Raw genomic sequence first — 6,883 nt, forward strand, 5'->3', positions numbered from 1 at the left:
GATGTAGATCTATGTGACTTGTCAGCCTTCTTAAGAAGAGGTGCTATGACAATGGACTTACGTTTGTCTTTGTGACCTGAACTCGAAGGAGTTCCTCCAAGATGACTCTCAGTAAAAGAAGACTGAGTGGAAGAAGTGTCAGGAATAGAAGAGACGAAGGTACCAAACTTGAGCATGGACTTGTCAGTGACCCTGTCTTCCTGATCATAGGAGAAGCCTAGACCAGTCTTAATCTTGGCAGGAATATGAGCGTTAATGATCTCAGAGGCTTTGACAGTGGCTTTGCACCATTCTTTAATGGTAGCCTTTTCAGCCTTGAGTTCAACAATAGCTTGCTCACGCTCAGCTATAGCCTGTTCGCATTCAATAGTGATGGTCTGGTTTATAATGAATTGATCATTAAGATCTTCTTCGATCTTAGTTGACTCTTTGATCTTATAATGAAAAATCTTCAACTGTTCTTGAAGATCAAGATTAAACATTTCTTCTTTAGATTTGCCATTTAAGGCATTGTAAAGGTCAATCGTCAACGTATCTAACGCTGATAGGCTAGAAGAAGAAGAGGAGGATTCATTCAGGAAACTTACCTGAGCAGGAAAGGATGATGAGGGATCACAAGAGGTTGATGTCTCAGAAGTTTCTTCGTTGACATCCTTGGCCATTAAGCAAAGATAGGCCGTATCTTCCTCATCAAAGGATGATTCATCAGACGAATTAGCCCAATCATGTTCTTCAGCAACAAGACCTTTGCCTTTTCGCTGAGAACTCTTCATCTTCTTATACTTCTCCTTCAGCTTCAGATATTTATCGTCTTTGGTTTTGAAGGAGGATGGGGTTTTTGAAGATGGCGTCGCAGTCTTCTTGGACCTGCACTCACCTACAAAGTGATATTTGCATTGACAGTTGTAGCAGACTGATACGCACTAATTATTTAGTGCTTAGAACACCATCTTCTTCTCCTTTAGATAGGTCATTTTCCATTTATATCCGAACTTTGAGTCATTTTATCTCTTTTCTCTGTTTTAAAGCAAAAATGAATGATTGACCTGTTTCTGTTAGATAATGGACTAATCTGGATTTATTTTGGAAAGGTTGAAGTTGTTTGATGCTGAGGAATTGTGGCAGCATGACCTAATGGTGGAGAAATAGAAGAAAAAGGACTAGGAGTTGACCGATAAGACTAGAGCTGACTTTTGAAAGACTTCTTATGTGTACGACAGCTGTGTATTTGGTAATTAGCTGTAACATGTTGGCTAATTTAGTTACTTTGAAACTCTTAGTTTTACTTTATTATACTAATAGTTAATTTAGGACTATATTATGGTGAATTGTCTAAAATACCCTCATCTAATCTCTAGTATAAATAGAGATGTTGGGTTTAGCTTTTAGAATCATCCTCTCTTCCATTTCTCAAGTAGTTTGTCTTAGTACTTGAACATTTTCTCTCTAAATATTAGTAATCTTTTGGCTAAATTTCAAGTTCTCTTTAATCGCTTTATTTATTTACTTGTTCTTAATATTCCGTCATTTATTTATTACGCTTACTTGTATTTTATTTACGTTAATTATTTATTACGCTTTCCGCATTTTATATGCTGTCATTTAAATTACGTCATTTACTTTCCGTTATTTACTTTATGTCTTTATTTATCGTAATTTATATTTCTTGTAATTTACTTTTCGTCATGAGTAGCTAAATTTATTAGCTCGAGTGTATAACGAAAATGGTGAGTTTGTAAATCAAATAAAGTAGACCCTTTTATGTAACAACAATGTTTCATTATTTCATTTCAAGTTTTATAAAACCAATGACACTTCTTGACGAGTTGATCACTGAAAAGTGTTAAAGTGCCATGGACTCTAAGCTGAGCCATTGATTGCACGTCAATTTGGATGACATGGGAAGTAGACTTGAGAGAGTTGCTAACAAAGAGATTTGTTATCCGTATTTTCTAAATTATTAATTCTCGACAAGTTGATCACTTTGAAGTGTTAAAGTGGAATGGACTCAGAGATGAGCCATTCAGAACACCTCAACTTGAATGATATGGGAATCCACTCGAGAGAGTGATTTTTAACAAAGAGATTTGTTTATCCATATATTTTGAGGACACCATTTGTCACTTTCACTGGTCTAGATACCTCATAGAGATATGGGTTGAAAGTTATAATATCAGTGCATTGGTGAAATCCGAGAGGAATACCTTCAAAATAAATGGTGAAAATAGTTGTTACTGATTGTCTGCTGTAGCAATTTGTCAGCATGGTCTCATGCCGTAACATTTTGACAGCATTGGTCTATTGGAAATAGTATTTGCATCTCACCCTGAAAGTCATACACCCTGGCTTGCTTTTATTATATGTTATCTCCTGTTAATTTTAGTTGTGTTAACTCTGTTCAAATCAAAGTCTTCGAATTCGCCTTCTGAAATCACTTCCTTAATATTACTTTCATCTAAACTTTTACTACAATCCATGTGGACGATATCCGGTACTTGTACCACTTTATTACTTGAAAGACGATATTGGGACTAATTGTATACTTGCTTTTGGTCCTGATTGTAGTCTGTGGTGTGTTAGTATGGACCCGATCAAGTTTTTGGCGCCGTTGCCGGGGATTGGCAATCTATAAAGTTTTATTTGAAAGTAACTTTAAAGATTTGATTTTTCTAACACCGATTGATCCACTTTTATGAGGTGTATGCATGGATACACCACGGGGAGTTTCTTGAAATCGATCTCGATATTGAGAGAACATTCCGACAAAGAAGAAGGGCTCAAAGAACAACTTCTGCTTTACTCCTTCCTAATATGGCGTTACCTCCCCCAGTTGACGAAGATGTACCAACTCAAAATCCACCAGGATTTGGTCAAATACCACAATTTCAGCCTTATCTACCAAATGCACCACTTTTTCAAAACCCACCAAGACATCCTTTTCAGTAAGGGCCCACAAATCATGAAGATGCACATAATGACACGGAATCTAAAAATAATGATCATCCAAGAGTTCTAGAAATGGAAGAATCATGGATTATGCTATTCCTGACTTTGAGCAATTGAACTTAGGGATAGTTAGAACTCATATGACTGCCCTCCATTTTGAGCTTAAACCGATCATGTTTCATATGTTACAAACAAATGGACAATTTGCAGGATTACCATCGGAAGATCCTCACTCACATCTAAAATCTTTCATGGAAATTACTGATGCCTTCTTGATCTCGGGAGTGTCTAACGATGCTCTAAAACTTACTTTATTTCCATTTTATTTACGGGATCAGGAAAATTCTTGGTTTAATTCATTACCACCAGGTTCTGTACCATCATGGAGCAATATGGCCGAAAAGTTTTTGCGAAAATATTTTCCACCCACCAGGAACGCTAAGTCCAGAAATGAAATCTGTCTTTTTAAACAAATGGACGATGAAGTTGTTCCTGATGCATGGAAGAGGTTTAAAGATCTGTTAAGAAAATGCCCACACCATGGCATTCCTTACTGCATTCAACTCGAAACATTCTACAATAGGTTAAGTCGCATGGCTAAATAGATGCTCGATGAGACTGCGGGAGGAGCTTTTACAGCTAGTACCTACAATGAAGGGTACGAAATCCTTGAAAAGATTTCTACAAACAATGGATACTGGGCTGATCCACGTGCCCAACCGCAAAAGAAGACAGCTGGACTTCATGATGTAGATGCATATACTATATTAAGAGCACAACTCTCTTCCATGGCCAACATGCTTAAAAACCTAACTTTTGGCCAGGGAGTGCAGTCAACTGTTACTACACCTATTCCAGCAGTCCTCTCAGTGCAATGTGTTTGTTGCGGAAGGGAACATTCTTATAGACTTTGCCCACATAATTCTGAATCTGTCAATTATGTTCATAATAGATCAAATCCCTATACCAACACATACAATGCAAGTTGGAGACAGCACCCAATTTTTTCATGGAACAGTCCAAGTTTGAATCCACCTGTTCATAAGCAACAAGGAAACCCTAATTTTCAACAACAACAACATGCAAGAAGTTCCAATTCTCAAAATCTTCATCACCAGAATTTTCAAAATTCTCAACCATCTTTTCAAAACAAACCACCTCCACAATAAGAATCATCATCTTCTTTGGAAGCTATGATAAAAGGATTGGTGGCTCAGTCTCAAGCACATCAGCAAATGATGACTCAAAATCAGTCTCTATTTAATCAACAAAGTGCTGCCATCAGAACCTGGAAACCCAAGTCAGTCAACTTGCTCTCAATCAGAACAGTAGATCCCTTGGTACTTTGCCTAGTAACACAGAAGTCCCTAGAGATCTAGGAAAAAAAACATGTAAAGATAGTGACTCTTAGGAGTGGGAAGGAATTAACAGAGACCATACCAAAAGAAAGTGAAGAGGTTGTGTCTAGACCTGAGACTACACCCATGGTCCCTGTTAATCCACCAAAACCATTGGATAACCAACTATCTGAGACCACCACTTTTGTTCCTCCTAAGTCGAACTATCCTTTGTTATTCCCAGAAGAAGTTGCTAGGAAAAAGCCAATTGAGGATGAGGTTATAACAGGTCCAAAAACCAAGGTTGTAATCCCATCTGAAACACAAGAAAGTGAGACCAAGACTCCAGGCAATCTGGACCCATCTTGCTCAACACAGTCAAAGAAAGTCATCATAAAGCCAGTTCCTCTTTATGTTTATTTTCTCCAAAGTTAAGGAATCAAAAGGAAGAACTGCAATTCAAGAAGTTTTTGGAAGTGTTTAAAGCATTGCACATCAACATACCTCTTGTTGAAGCAATTGAGCAAATGCCCAGTTATGCCAAGTTCCTCAAAGACATTTTGAGTAAGAAAAAGAAGCTGACCGAATATGAAACTGTAGCTCTAACCAAAAGATGTAGTGCGCTTCTAACCAACAAAATACCTCCTAAGCTTAATGACCCATGAAGTTTCATTATTCCTTGTTCTATAGGTGGAAAGGAGATTGGAAAAGCTTTATGTGATTTAGGTGCTAGTATCAACCTCATGCCCTTGTCTGTTTTCAACACCTTAGGCATAGGAAAGGCTAGACCCACCACTGTCACCCTACAGTTGGCCAATAGAACCATTGCTTATCCAAAAGGTAAGATTGAGGATGTCTTAGTTCAGGTTGACAAATTCATATTTCCAGCTGATTTCATCATTCTAGATTTTGAGGTTGATATGGATATTCTTATCATCTTAGGAAGGCCTTTCTTAGCCACCGGCGAAACTTTGATTGATGTCCAAAAAGGAGAACTAACTATGAGGCTTCAAGACCAGAAAGTCACATTCAATGTCTTTCATCATATCATCTACCCTAGACTTACATCAAGAAAAGAAACTTATAGATATGTTGAAGTTGCACACAAAAGCTATAGGATGGACCATTGCTGACCTTAAAAGGATTCACCCTTTTATTTCTCAACATAAGATCATCCTAAAGAACTTCAAGTCTATAGAGCCTCAAAGAAGATTGAACCCTATCATGAAAGAAGTAGTGAAAAAGGAAATTTTGAAATGGCTAGATGCTAGAATCATTTTTCCAATAGCTGGTAGTTCTTGGGTTAGTCCAATCCAGTGTGTCCCAAAGAAGGGAAGGTTTACAGTTGTCACCAATGACAAAAATGAACTCCTCCCCACAAGAATAGTATTTGGATGGATAATATGCATGGACTACCGTCGGCTAAACAAAGCCACCCAAACGGACCATTTTCCCTTACCTTTTATTGATCAGATGTTGGATAGGTTGGCTAGAAAAGAGTATTACTGTTTCTTGGATGGATACTCTGGATATAATCAAATAGCCATATCACTCGAGGACCAAGAAAAGACCGCCTTCATTTGTCCCTATGGTACTTTTGCCTTTAGAAGAATGCCATTCGGACTCTGGAATGCTCCTGCAACTTTTCAAATATGCATGATGTCCATATTTTCTGACATGCTTGAAAAATCCATAGAAATCTTTATGGATGATTTTTCAGTTTATGGCTCATCTTTTGATAATTGTTTGGAAAATCTAAAAAGGAGTCTTAAAAGATGTGAAGAGACTGATTTGGTTCACAACTGGGAAAAATGTCACTTCATGGTTAAATAAGGAATTGTTTTGGGGCATTTGATTTACAAAAAAAGAGTTGAGGTAGACAAAGCTAAACTTGAAATTATTGAAAAACTACCTGAACCAACTACTGTTAAGGGGATACGAAGTTTTCTTGGTCATGTTGGGTTTTACAGAAGGATTATAAAAGACTTTTCAAAAATTTCAAAACCTTTGTGTTTACTTTTGCAACACGATCAAAAATTTGATTTTACGGATGAATGTAGAAATGCATTCAACACTTTAAAGAAAGCTTTGGTAACCGCACCAGTAGTTGTTACTCCTGACTGGAACAAACCTTTTGAAATCATGTGTGATGCTAGTGATTGGGCTATTGGAGCTGTCCTAGGTCAAAGAAAGAAGAAGGTTTTTCATTCAATTTATTTTGCAAGTAACACCTTGAATAAAGCACAACTTAACTACACAACAACTGAAAAAGAACTGTTAGCTGTGGTTTTTGCTTTTGAGAGGTATAGATCATATTTGATGGGAACAAAGGTCACTGTACACACTGACCATGCTGCCATCAAGTACTTGATCTCCAAAAAAGATGCTAAACCTAGGCTAATAAGATTGGTTTTGTTGTTGCAAGAGTTTGACCTAGAGATAGTTGACAGAAAAGGAGTAGACAATCAAGTTGCCGACCATTTGTCAAGACTAGAGAAACCTAGGTGTTATACCCCAGATCTGACAGTAGAACGATTTACACTAGAAGATTAAAAGAGTAAGTAAACAAGAAGATTAAACAGAGAAATAGCGGCTGCTTT

General features: G+C 37.3%; 1 non-coding gene across 1 annotated transcript; it reads right to left on the reverse strand.

Moving 5' to 3' along the window:
* Positions 1-3,386: 3,386 nt before the first annotated feature.
* Positions 3,387-3,493, reverse strand: LOC112499764. Its single transcript, XR_003067285.1, has one exon. It is a non-coding gene; the product is annotated as a small nucleolar RNA R71 (small nucleolar RNA).
* Between the last annotated feature and the right edge of the window lie 3,390 nt (positions 3,494-6,883).

The sequence above is a fragment of the Cynara cardunculus genome (assembly GCF_001531365.2).
Source record: "Cynara cardunculus var. scolymus isolate 2C chromosome LG 16, CcrdV1, whole genome shotgun sequence".
Taxonomy (NCBI): Eukaryota; Viridiplantae; Streptophyta; class Magnoliopsida; order Asterales; family Asteraceae; genus Cynara; species Cynara cardunculus.